The sequence below is a fragment of the Pantherophis guttatus genome, chromosome 1 (assembly GCF_059756535.1).
Source record: "Pantherophis guttatus breed Tessera chromosome 1, ASM5975653v1, whole genome shotgun sequence".
NCBI classification, from domain to species: Eukaryota; Metazoa; Chordata; class Lepidosauria; order Squamata; family Colubridae; genus Pantherophis; species Pantherophis guttatus.
The window spans coordinates 315,405,354-315,419,898 of record NC_142063.1 but is presented as its reverse complement, the minus strand read 5'-3'; positions in this window follow the sequence as shown (position 1 = coordinate 315,419,898).

Genomic DNA, 14,545 nt, shown 5'->3' with positions numbered 1-14,545 from the left:
GAGAATAAAAATATGGATGAGATGGAGCATGTTTCATCACCTGTATCACATACATTTGCATACATTTATAGAGTAGCATTTCAAGCATATTTAAATAAACTAAAATAAATGTTGAGGCTAAGGAGGAGAAGAGAATATGCTATCAGCGATTGTCTTTAATGTGCAGTACTAAAGAAAAGCATTTTTTTCCTGATCATGCTCTCTCCCCCACTGCAGACTTAATAATAAAAAATAAAAGGGGGGCTAATAACAGCCAAGTCTTAATTACTCCTTTCTGGTTTACTTTGACAAACACAAAATGTACTGAAATGATGACTAGGGTAATTATAGGTGAAACGTTTTCAATTAGCCTTTGTTAATGCTATTAATGCGATTAATAATGTATAGTTTTTAAAAAGTCAATGCATTTATCTAAATAACTTTTATGATACCCATTCAAATGGCAACACTCAAGCAGTTAGAAAATGTGGTCTGGAAGATGTGACTTGGGTGAGATTAAGGAAAAGTGGCAGTGTACGCTTTCTTTTACCTTGAGGCCTTGGAATACATTTCTTTGGCACTGGAAAGAAATCATTAACTCAAACTCAAATATTCAAACTATAAATCCCACTGTAACCAAAATGATATTTTAAAACACACACACACACACACACACACACACACACAAAAGAGAGGCATCAAATGACTTGGAGAAACCAAGATTTGTTGAGAACAAAAACATTATAAGAGAAGGTACATTTCACTCCCATGAGTCCTAGTAAAGTAAATATGTTGACAAATACATGGGAAGAGGGAGAGGACAGGGGAGGACAGGGGAAGGGGAAGGGGAAGGGAAAGGGAAAGGGGAAGGGAAAGGGAAAGGGAAAGGGGAAGGGAAAGGGAAAGGGAAAGGGAAAGGGAAAGGGAAAGGGAAAGGGAAAGGAAAGCTCTCCAAGAGTTCACTTCAAGACTTTCGGGCAGATGACTCTGCATCCAGTTCTGGCTATTAATAATAATAATAATAATAATAATAATAATAATAATAATAATAATAATAATAATAATAATAATAATAATAATAATAATAATTTTATTTCTATACCGCCCTTCTCCCAAAGGACTCAGGGCAGTGTACAGCCTATTTAAAAACACAGACAAAACAACAATATAAAATTTAAAATAATTAAATAAAGTGGCTCAGATTTAAAACCCCAATAAATTTAAATACCCCAATTTAAAACTATTGTGTTGATAGTCCAGCCTGGCAGAACAACAGGGTCTTCAATGCGCAGCGAAACACCCGGAGGTCGGAGATCTTACGAATTTCCGGGGGCAGTTCGTTCCACAGGGCTGGGGCTCCCACAGAGAAGGCCCTCCCCCTGGGCGTTGCCAGCCGACATAACTTGGCTGATGGCACCCTGAGGAGACCCTCTCTGTGGGAACGGACTGGTCGGTGGGAGGCTATTGGTGGCAGAAGACGGTCTCGGAGGTACCCGGGTCCTATGCCATGGAGCGCTTTAAAGGTGGTGACCAACACCTTGAATCGCACCCGGAAGACCACTGGGAGCCAGTGCAGCTCGCGCAGGAGGGGTGTCACATGGGCACAACGGGTTGCGCCCATAACCACCCGCGTGGCCGCATTCTGGACCAGTTGGAGCCTCCGAATGCTCTTCAAGGGGAGCCCCATGTAGAGAGCATTACAATAGTCCAACCGGGAAGTAACAAGGGCATGAGTGACCGTGCGCAGGGCGTCCCGATCCAGAAAGGGCTGCAACTGGCGAATCAGGCGAACCTGATAAAAGGCCCCCCTGGCCACGGCTGTCATATGCTCTTCTAAAGACAGCCGTGCATCCAGGAGGACACCCAGATTGCGAGCCCTCTCTGTGGGGGGCAAAGATTCACCCCCAATAGTCAGCGATGGCACCTGCTGACTATATCGGGGCGCCGGAAGCCACAGCCACTCGGTCTTGGAGGGGTTGAGTCTGAGCCTGTTCCTCCCCATCCAGACCCGCACGGCCTCCAGGCAGCGAGACATCACATCAAGGGCATCGTTGGGGTGGTCTGGGGTGGAGATGTACAGCTGAGTATCATCAGCGTACAGATGGCACTTCACCCCAAAACCACGGATGATCTCACCCAGCGGCTTCACATAAATGTTGAACAGGAGGGGCGAGAGGACCGACCCTTGTGGCACTCCCCATACGAGACGCCTCGAGGTCGACCTCTGTCCCCCTGCCAACACGAACTGCGAGCGGTCGGAGAGGAAGGAGGAGAACCACTGCAAAACGGTGCCCCCTATTCCAAACCCCCTCAACCGCTGCAGCATGATACCATGGTCGATGGTATCAAAAGCCGCTGAGAGATCTAATAGGACTAGGACAGAGGAGCAACCCCTGTCCCGAGCCCTCCAGAGATCATCCACCAACGCGACCAATGCCGTTTCTGTGCTGTACCCCTGCCTGAAGCCCGACTGGTATGGGTCTAGATAGATAGCTTCATCCAGGTGCCGGGGAAGTTGTCGTGCCACCACGCTCTCAACAACCTTCGCCACAAAACGAAGGTTGGAGACTGGACGATAGTTGGCTAATTCAGCCGGGTCCAGGGAAGGCTTCTTTTTTTTTATTGAAAAGGTTTTCAAATACAAATTTTTCCCCCTTTTTCCCCCCCCTCCCCCCCTCCCTAACCCCCCCTCCCCACCCTTCCCCCCCTGTGACTTCTTCGTAACAAAAAAAAAACCCTAATTCATAACAGATTACTTACTCCCTCCTCAAAATACTGACCTTTACTTACTAAAAGTATTATAAATCCCCCTTTATCCATACATTTCAGAAAAGAAGAAGAGAAAAAAAAACAAAACAAAAAAAAACAAACACATTATACTATAACTATTATAAAATAACTCTAATTTAGCATAATAGTGTTTTATATCTATGCATTATTGCAACAATTCAAAACCACCTTCCACTTTAAAACTATACAATAAGTCCTACTTTAATAACATTTCAAAGCGGGCTCCCCATAAAATCTAATTTAACATTTATTCCACTCTATCCATTTCCTCCACTCCCCTAAATGTATCACTTAAAAATCCCTTTTCTTAAACTAATCAGTCTGTAGCTAGCTTATTCACCCACTGTCTTACAAATTTACCATACACAACAATTCTTGATATCTTTAATTCACTGCCCACACTACTTAAAAATATATATATATATATATTCCATTATATCTAAATAAAAAAAAGAAAAGACAATAACTTTAAATTTATAGTCCATATAATATCTTCTTGAAGTCTTTCCACTGGATTGTTAAAACCAACATCCATAATAGGGTGACATAGCTTGCGGATGCAACAGTTTATTCAAGATCTCCAATCATATCTGCCCCCATCAGTAGTAAACATCTTCTTATATATATAAAAGTAAAAACAACCACCCGAGTGACATTATAATTGTATTCCATATAATAATAATTGTGGGTTTCATCAGGATTATTAATTTCCATCATCGTATTGGGTAACAACCCGATCTTCTGCATGTCCCAATGTGATTCTCTTGCCTTATAATTCAAGATAATTATAATATATTTATCAACACAAAAAGAAGTTTCAAAATAGATAATTCAAAACCATCAATTTGAGGCTCTTTCCATGTCCCAAAATTACGGCAATGCAGAGATCTGCCACTATCCTCAGGATGATATTGACCAATATGTCGCCTCCTCTATGTTTTCACATAATCATTCATATTTTAAAATCACTGGCTTCACTGTTGCTTGGGTTAGAAATTTCTATTTTTGTACAACCTATTTCTTTTTTTGTTTTCTTTTTGTGGGTTTGACCTCCATCCTAATTTTTTGTGTCTCGCATTTCTTTTTTATCCCTTGTATATCCTCTAATTGGTTTCCATGCTTGTCCTTGCCTTGATAAGTCATCACATTAAAATCAGATGGCACTTCTCTCAAATTTGTAGATAATCCAGCTGGGGTATCCGATAAATCCAAAGGCAATTTATCTGGTACAGTCTCTGTCTTTAGTTCCAGCTCCTTCTGCTTATCCTGTATTATATCTGAAGACGTTAAATTCATTTTCAACCTATTTTGATAAAAATAGGTTGAGCCCTTTCAACAGTATTTAACTGGTATCTTTCTCCTTGATATCTCAATATAATACCAACTGGGACGTCCCACCGGAATTGAATATTTCTCCTTTTTAACTCAGACACCAGAAAGCCAAATTTCTTCCTTTCCATTAATATCTTAGGTGGGAGTTCCTTGTAAATCCAAATCTTTCTTCCATACAATTGCAAATTAGAATTGAAGGAATTTTGCACAATTTTATTCCTAATTTCTTTATCTGAAAAATAGATTACCACATCTCTAGGCAATTGCCTTTGCTTGGCAGTCCAAGAGTTTATTCGATAAGCTCTGTCAATCCTACAAAACACTTCCTCAGGTTGAATCTTTAAAATCCCAGCTAGAAATTCAGAAGATATTTTCCTTAAGTCATCTCTGTTATTTTCCTGCAAACCTCTAAGTCTTATTGCATATTCTGTGAAATTATATTGTATCTTTAGAACCTCTTTTTGAATCCTCTGTTCCAGATATTCTACATTACCAGACTTTTGGTCAGCATCCATTTTAAATTTTTCTTCTGAACTATAATCCTGAATATTTAACAAATCATTTTCAATTTTTTGAATTCTATTGTCCAATTTATCTTGAATTTCATCCATTTTTGACTCTAGTAAATTAGTATTTGTATCCAACCGAATCATGAATTCTGGCAATTTTAAAATTTTTTGCTGCAAAAAGTCAAACTTGGATTTCACCAATTCCTTAGTTTCCTGCTTAAATTTTTCAAGTTGCTGATTCACAATCTCATCCCTTCTTTCAATCTCCTCTAAGAGAAATTCTATTATATTAAAATCAGGTTTCTGGGACTGAAGAGTTAAAACATATTGCTTTAAATTCTTGGTGGGGGAATCCCCCCCACCTATTTGTTTGTCTGACTTCACAAGCCTCAGTGCCATGTTTCCGCCTAAGCAGGCTTTGTTAGAAGAAGAAAAAAAAAAAAAAACAAGACAAAAGACTTCCAGCCAGCAACACTCAAGCCTCCAGGGAAAAAAGAGAAAAACAAAAACAGGAGCGGAGTTTTGTCTACAAATGTAGCCAGTGGTATTTATTCCGCTACATTGTAATAATAAAAAACGGAAGAACTTTCCCTCTCAAACTCTTCTCCAGCCGCGGCAGACGCCATTTTAAAAAGAAACTTTTTTCCTCTTTCTCTTCCTCTATTCTCTTAAGTAATTTTTAAAAGATAAGTAAAATACTTGCGCTTCAGTATTACAGGTCCAGCTCACATTTTCTTTGAGTAATCTGTCAAATTCGCAAGCTTGCTTTTGACGCCTGGCTCTGCATTAGCAGAGGTCTCCCAAAGCCCGGAGCAACGGCTGGGGATATGGGGCATCTCATCCGCTCCATCCCAAAAGTAAAAGAAAAACTTTTGGGACTCTGCAGAGAGTTCTACCCACCCCTGCCGGCTCTATCTCCGTTTCCTCATGGGAACGGAGTTTTTTCGAGCCGCCGTTCCGTTGTGAAGGCGGCTCTGACAGGCAGTGGAAGCTGACGATCCCTAAGGAACGTCTGGCGGCGGCCAGCAGCAAACAGGAAGTCAGGGAAGGCTTCTTGAGGAGGGGCCTCACTACCGCCTCTTTCAAGGTGGCAGGAAAGGCACCCTCACTCAGAGAAGCACCTATAATCCCCTGGAGCCAGCCTCGTGTAACCTCCCGGGAGGCCAGTACCAACCAGGAGGGACACGGGTCCAATAAACACATGGCAGCACTAATCTTACCCAGAACCCTGTCCACATCCTCGGGAGTCACAGGATCAAACTCCTCCCAGATAACATTCTCAAGACCTGCCCCGGTCTCCTCCCGTGGACTCATCCAATTGGAGTCCAAGCCATCCCGAATCCGAGCGACTTTATCGTGCAGGAATTGCACAAAGTCCTCAGCATGACCCTGCAAGGGATCTTCCCTCACTCCCCCCCGAAGAAGGGAGTGGGTCACCCTAAACAGGGCCGCTGGGCGGTTCTCTGCAGATGCGATAAGATCGGAAAAATGGTTAGATTTTGCCGCTTTTATCGCCACTAGGTAGGTCTTGATATAAGACCTCACCTGTGTCCGGTCGGAATCGGATTGACTAGTCCTCCAAATGCTCTCTAGGCGTCTTTTCTGATGCTTCATCTCTCTTAGCTCCTCAGAGAACCAAGGAGCTAATTGAGATCGGCATCGGGTCAGAGGCTGCAAAGGCACGACGCGGTCCAAAGCTCCAGTGGCCGCCCTTTCCCAGGCGGCCACCAGCTCTTCAGTCGAGTTGTGTGTTAGAGTCTCAGGAAACGGCCCAAGCTCCATCAGGAACCTTTTGGGATCCATCAGGCGCCTGGGACGGAACTATTGCTCTGTCAACTTCTGAACTCTACTATGGTCAGTCTGGGTCGTTCTCAACTGTATTTGTGCTGAACAAAGTTGCTTCAGATATTTTACTACACCTTATAACAGTTATCTGAACCCATGTTGTTTGTCCTCTGAAAAAATGGTCTTCATGCTACTTCATGTTTTATCCTTCCCTGGGATGCTTTATAATTAGCTGTACCTTTCATTGATACCTCTTTTGTAGAGTTCCTTGCCATTTACTTTAGGAAGTCTCACATTATCCTCTTGTTGAAATAGTTCTACTGGTTGCACATTTTATCCCGAGCTAAAACCCAGCTCAGGATGCTTAATTTGATCATTACAAGATAGTATTTACAGAATCACCTAAGCCAGTATAGTGTACCAAAGGTGCTTTCCAAAAGGCAACTGGACTTCCTTTGTTGTTTCTTTGAAGACATTTTGCTTCTCATCCAAGAAGTTCTGACTGAATGGTGGAGAATGAAAGAATTTATATAACCCTTTCATTCCTCACCATTCAGTCAGAAATGAAAAAGCTTCTTGGATGAGAAGCAAAACATCTTCAAGGAAAAAACAAAGGAAGTTCAGTTGCCTTTTGGAAAGCACCTTTGGGACACAGACATTTGACAAATAGTGTACCGCATACTTATACATAACAAAAGGGGCATTTTTTGCGAGTCCCAACACTGATATGTTATCATTAATTATCAAACCTGTTTTCTCCGTGGTGGGATTGATGGGATCATGAATAAGCTATCTCCTTATTAGAGTCTAGAAGAGGATTCAAGTTATGTTATTTTTCTAACCCTTTTGCCTTTCATAATACTCATTATGCTTTCAAGGTTGGTTTTGCAGATTTCTTTTAAAAAATGTATTACTGTAAGCCCAGGAATGGATGGCATATAGATCTCCCAAATAAATAAAGCTCTAATATAAAAATAAAACTTCACCATATAGTATCTCCAATTTCTGTTTTTTCTTTATCAGAAAACTCCTTGTTGTTTCTCTTAAGTAACTTAGAAACAAAGATGACTATCTTGGGTTTCAATAAACATAATTAAAAGGAGCAGGATAACTCTCTTTAATGACATGTGAGTTTTTCCCATTGAGTTTAGATTTCTATCTTGTTCGTCACTCAGGTGAAGCAAACACAATTTAGAAAAAGATTAAGTTGTGTGTGTGTTTGGCTGGATTTTTTTTTTTTTAAAAAAATCCATTTTCATTAGGAAAAGGGAGAATTTACAAATGCAGCGACAATACTCTTCTGGGTCATTAATATGCTGTGTGGTGTTTTCTTTTCCTTGTGCTTTTCATGGGAATTTCACTGTGAAAACTTTATAGCAGCTTTCCATTCTTCATACACTGTCCCATCCATGCAGCAAATCGAGTGCCCCCACTGTGCTGCATTCACAGTCAGATTAGTGCCTTGTGAACCGGTTATCAAAATGGTGATGTAGCTTCTGACTTGCAAAATCAGACCTGAATTTGAATAGAGATTGAAAAGAGGGTGGGACAATTTTACAAAGAGTAGTACAGGCAAATTCCCAATATCGAAATCCAACTGAAAATGAAATAAATAATGAGAAATAGGAGAAACAGTATTTATACAGATTCTGTCTCAGGCCAAATTGTCATAGGGTTAAGAGTTAATTGTTTTTTTATGTTTTCCCTTTTCAGAGATGATATAATAATCCATATATCTAAAAGTACCACAAGAGGGGGAAAATATCCTTCCATATAGAAAGCTATGTTAGGGGTGAGTTTACAGATTAACAGAGTTGGAAGGGACCTTGTAGGGCATCTAGTCCAACCCTCTGCCCAAGCAGGAGACCCTACACAATTTCTGACAAATGGCAGTCCAATCTTTTCTTGAAAGTCTCAAGTGATGAAGCTCCCACAACTTGGAAAGGACTTGCAGGAAATGCTGTTCCTGCATCTAGCTTTTTGTGTGAAGGGGAAATGTACATTTGTTTTGAATGAAGAACATTCTGCCTAACAGCTTCCAAAAAAATCTTATTTCAAAATGACAACATGCACACAATGGCAAATGTCTGATGCAAGCAGTGGTGAAATGCTCCCGGTTCGGACTGGCTCAGGCGAGTAGGTAGCGATGGCAGTGGGCAGTTCGGAGAACCGGTAGCAAAAACCCCTACCTCCCCCCCCCATGCCCAGCTGAGCCACATGATCATCAGAGGCTTTTTTTCTTTTAAATGCCTCTGACGAGCCAAGCTCTGACGATCCAAGCTCTGACGATCCCAGCTGACTTGCCTGCTGATCAGGCAACTCAGCTTGTATCGTCAGAGCCATTTAAAAGAAAAAAAGTTTTTTCTTTTAAATGGCTCTGATGATCCAAGCTCTGACGATCCCAACTGAGTTGCCTGATCGGCAGAGGGTTTTTTAAAAAACCCTCTGACGATCAGGCAACTCAGCTGGGATCGTCAGAGCCTTTTGAAAGCATTTTTTTTACATGGTTTTACATGTAATAAATGGTTTTAAAAGTAAAAAAAAAATTGGCCCAGCCCACCCAGTCACATTACCCCCCCCACCAAGCCATGCCCACAGAACCGGTAGTAACAAATTTTAGATTTCACCACTGGATGCAAGTATGTAAGTTGCACGTTTCCCCCTTCCTTAGGTATCCATGATTCTACACATGACTCCCATTCTATAAAGATGAAGTGCAAAAACACATTAGCCTCTTTATAAAACTCAATTCATGTTAAGTCACTAGTGCTACATAACACTAAGCCCTAATGTCATATCATTTGAGGTTTGGGTTAGCATAGTGGGTGACTGCAGCCACTGAGGTTTGTAAACTATGGGTTTTTGTTGTTGTTGTTGTTTCTCTATACTGCTCCTGGAAATACACAAATCAATGTACAAAAATACCATTAATACCATTCTTCAAAATAACCAATTTATAACATCATTATAACAAATAAACTCCCATAAAACAAAACAATAAGCAACAAAAGTGCAATTATTTAAAATTCAGCTCATTGGAAAGGCAGTCTGGTCGTGGAGCAGTAGTTAGTCTGTAGATTCCTGGGTAAACAGGCTCATGTTCAACTGGCATCTGAAACAAGAGAGGGAGGGGGGTGCCAGGCCTGCTTCCCTTGGCAGGGAGTTGTATAATCTGGGAGGAGGGGACACCTTACTCTTGACTACAGTGCTATGAGCCAAATCACTGATGGGGTTCCAAGCAAACGAATCCTATCATCGGATTAGATGGCTGGAGACAGCAGTATTTTCACAGTTTTAGTCCTGTGCCATTTGAGACTTTACAGACTAATGACAAGACTTAAACTGATTTCATAACTTATTCTAATGTATGTTCTTAGATAATAGAGGTTTATTGAACAAATTAGATTTAGTGCCATGTGTGAACCCCAAAGTGTTGTGTTCGGCAGCTCCCGGCAACAAGGGACGCTGCCCGGGGATTGGCTAAGAGGCGTGGCCTCGTAAACGCGGCAGTATCTGTGTTTGCTATTGGTTGTGCTCTGACAGCTAGTTGGTATTTTAAGAGCTGTCATGTTACCTCAGTGTTAGCCCTGTTAGACCCCCTCTGTCTTTACCCCTTTTCAAAATCACCAATACGAGCTTTCTGTTCAATTGGGGTGTTTACTGTGGGGGCATCGGGTAGTTGTTCCCCCGTCCCTCCAGCCTGGGGTTCTCCGGTGTTTACATGCGGGCCACCCCGGCATTGTACGTATGAAGGAGTTAGGGCGTAACTATGTTTGGTGGCCTTCATTCGCCCGTGATGTTTCTGAATGGGTTTCCGGGTGCCAACCTTGTCAGTTTTCCTGTCCGGCCCCTCCATCCGCCCCACTCAGGGAATGGGAAGCTCCCTGTGGGCCCTGGTCTCGACTGCATTTGGATTTTGCTGGCCCCTTCCGAGGTCGTCATTTCTTAATTGTGGTGGATGCTCTGTCTAAGTGGGTAGAGCTGGAACTCATGCCTACCACCACTGCCGAGGCCACTGTGCGGGTGCTACGACGCCTGTTCGCCACCCATGGGATTCCTGATGTGGTTGTAACTGACAATGGTCCGCAATTTGCTTCTGCCACCTTCCAGTCTTTCCTTGCGAGTTTGGGAGCTCGTCATGCCCCAATTGCCCCTTACCGCCCAGTTGGAAATGGTTTGGCTGAACGGGCTGTGCGATCTGCCAAGGAAGTTTTGACCCGGTTAACTTCTGGTGACTGGCAGGAGAGGATTGCCACATATCTGTCCGCCCAACACGCGACTCCTTGCCCATTCACCCACAGGAGTCCCACAGAGGTCTTGATGGGTCGGCGGCTGCGAACGGTACTGGATCGTTTGCATCCTACCTATGCTCCTGATGGTTACCAGGGTACCAGTGCGGGGCTCAGGGCATTTAAGGAAGGAGACCTAGTCTTTGCCAGAAATTTAGGGGGCGAACCACGTTGGCTGCCGGGTCGGGCGACTGCTATAACGGGCCCCTGTTCTTACAGGATCCTACTGACTGATGGGCGAATGTGGCGCCGACACGTGGACCAACTGAGAGGTCAGCGAGATACCCTGCCTGACATTTTGCCCGACAGCGACCCGAGTGTTGGGCCTCAAGAAGTGGCAGCACCCAGATACAGTCCTGTGGCCGACGCACTACCTTCTGTTGGCTCATAATAAAGGTTCTTGTTAACACCACTATCAGTCCCAGTTAATGCCTGCGCTAAGAATATAATACTTTCATTATGTGTCTATACCATCACTAATCTTGCTTCAATACTTCTGAAATTTATTGTTTTGTCCTATCCTATTAGAATACTGAAATGACAGCAAAAAGAAATAATGTGGAAAATTCATAATTTTAGGATTGGGATTTAAGAGATTTATGGAACTATATTTTCCTTCCTTAAATGTATATGGCTTCAACCAGTCCTGCTATAACTGAACGTTAGCTAGTTATTCTGCTGAATGGGTCTGAGACATCTTCTCCAAAATCTGTGCAAATGCTGCTAAACACTAACATTTTCAATTGGTCTAAAAACAATTTAATCTCATCTTGGCAGTGGTAACACCTGAGTTGATCTTATCTGGCCTGAAAAGTTCAAGTTGGACAAGGTTAGAAATTGGATGTGAGACCACTACGGAAAATCATAGAAGCTGAGCCAAAAGTTTGTTTACTTATTTATTAAATTCATTTGTCTCCCATTTTGTATCAAAACAAATCTGGGTGGCTTGAAAGTTGAAAAATATAGTGAGATAGCTTGATATTGAGATGTCAGGCATATACCAGTACATGAAATAGGTAGGTAGTTAGGTAGTTAGGTAGTTAGGTAGATAGATAGATAGATAGATAGATAGATAGATAGATAGATAGATAGATAGATAGATAGATAGATAATCTGTGAGGAAAGCAGCAACAAATTATTTCTACAATGCTGCTAACAATGCATGGCAGTCTCCAGTCTCTGAACTTGATTCAAAAGCATTTTTTTTTCTTTTAAAGACAAATTCATATTTCTCAAAATACAATGGGTTGCTGTTTTTAATGGGTGGTTATTTAATTGGGAATAACAATGTATGAAGTTGATCGTCGATTGTCTGTAGTTGGACCAAAACAGAGGTTCATGCTCTAGATCTCTACGGTACTCATTTTTGTGATTATGTTTCTGTGATGCTGTGAAGAAGATACCCTTCATGTTTTCATATGGCTGCCATCCTCTGAGAAAGGGTTTTTATTTTCTGTTTTGGTAAAGGGATGTCCCTTAACACAGGACAGCTGGGAAACAACAACAGAAGGCCAAGAAGGAAAAGAAAAGAAAAAAAAAAGGAGCAAGTGAAGTGGGAGGAAGGGAACAGAGGGCGTCAGCACTGAGAGAGTTGTCCCACTAGCAGATAAAAGCTACATTACATGAAATTAATGGAAGCTGTCTGAGACATACATGAATCAATGTTTCAGCGCTAAGAAACCAGCACAAAAGAATAAAGAAATCTGAGCACTAACTATATCTTCAAAGGTCTCCTATTTACCCTGCTATCTTGGGTAGGGAGACAACGGAGGGGAGACATAAAGGAGAGGGGAACAACTGCTGTGACTGAATGAATGAGACCATATGAGCGATATTGGTGCCGTATGCATTCTATTTAGCTGATATCAAACACAGTTTAATGAAAGTTAAATAGTTTCTGAGGAGTGCATGAGCTGGAACGGATTAGATTCCACAGAGGGGTCTGTCAGCATATTGCTGCTCACACATATTCCCTGCTCTGAACTGCCACAATTCCAGCACTCCATTAGCAATACACAAAAGGCTTCGGCAGATAGAGGCAGAGGCAAGTACCACCATATTGGGAAGAAATAATGAAATAAAAAGCTAGCACAGGATGAAGATTTTCTTGGACGCACTCATCTGAAACCAGATTTCTGCCATTGAAATGGTGATAAAACCCGTGGGAGGTGGGGAGATATAATAATAATTATAATAATCTCTGATTTTATTCGCTAAAAGCAAGTGGCAGGGCTATTCTTTCTGTGATTAATTGTACAGCACCTATTTTTTTTTATTTTGGTACATTATAGTCTGTAGGATTAATGCTATCACTTGTAATATTCTAGATAATAATTTTTTTAAAAAGTTTGCATATTTTAGAGGCACTATTCGATGCTCTTCAGCCACTGTTAAAAGTAAGCAAAGTTACCGTAGGTATGTTCATCAAAATTAAGGAGGTTTAATTGCAATAGAGCACAATCTCTTTGGTGTTATACTCTAGAAGTACATGTAGATGGGATTCACTTTTATGCAGCAGAGATCATGATTTATTGCCTATCAAAGTCCTCTTCTCTCCATGACTGGCTTTCAGGATGTTCACCCAAATACCTATGAGTAGTTTCCCCAAATAGAAGTGCAAACCTGAGGATTACATATATTTCTTCGGACTATATTTTTAACTGATTAATTATATTACCTTAAGTTAAAGACATTGATGGCTTTGTTCATTTCAAATGCTGAATCCTATTTTAGAAGGGAATGTGCGGACTTAGGACCCATTTCCTTGATCAAAGAATTAAAGCAAGCATCCTAATATGATGCTATTGCCAGTATGCTATGGTATACACAGCCTAAGAATTGGCTAGGGGCAGATAAGAGGTGGAATTCATCTTCAACTTTGTTCCCTTCCTTTGATTAGATCTCCTTTCTGTGGGAATCTTTCTGTCTTTTTTCTTTGGTCTTTTCCAAATGCCAGAAATGGCTACTAGTATATTCCCGGGGGTGGGCTGCTGGGGGTTTGCAGGGCTTTGGGAGAACCTCTAGCTAAGATTCTGTGCAGTTCAGAGACCCCGAAATCCCACTCCTGGCTGGCCCTGCCCACCCCACCCCACCCTCCCCTCCAGGAGTCCCCATGCAGCCCGTTTTGGATGCAGGTAAATGCAGGGCATGCACGGAGGCTCAGGGAAGGTGAAAAACGGGCCTACCAGAAGTTCAAAAAGGCCATAAACAGGCCCATTTCCGACCTCCATAGGGCCTCCGGAGCCTGGGGAAGCCATTTTTGCCCTCCTGGAGGCTCGAGGAAAGCCTCCGGAGCCTGGGGAGGGCAAAAACACCCCCCCCCTACCATGGTGCAGGAGGCTGACTAGGCTATGCCCACCATGGCCACGCCCACCCAGCAACTGGGCAGAGAACCCCTTGCTAAAATTTTTGAAGCCCACCCCTGTATATTCCAGTATCTAATTGACCTTTTGAAGACCAATGAATTAGAAGACAAAAGTAAACTGACTTTAAATAAATAATATGCTGCTTCTCTTGATGCTGATTTTCCACTTCCCACTGGATTAATCTTCAGTTATGTTGCTTTGGGATTTAAAGAATTATAATCTCAATACTTGAAGGGAATCACATTGAGGAAAGTTATTCTAGAACTAAAGCTGAGTATGAACTGCATCCATGCAAACAAATACATCCCTTGCTAAATACTGGATAAGTACAAACAATGATGGAAGCTTTTCCAAGCTGCCTTTTATCAATATCATCACCACAGACACACACAAAAAGCAGAAACTTAGAAACCTGATAGGTTCTTTTTAGTTTCTTCTTTCTTCTGCCTGACTTGCAATCATGATATTGGTAATTATAATTATTTGTATTTGGTTT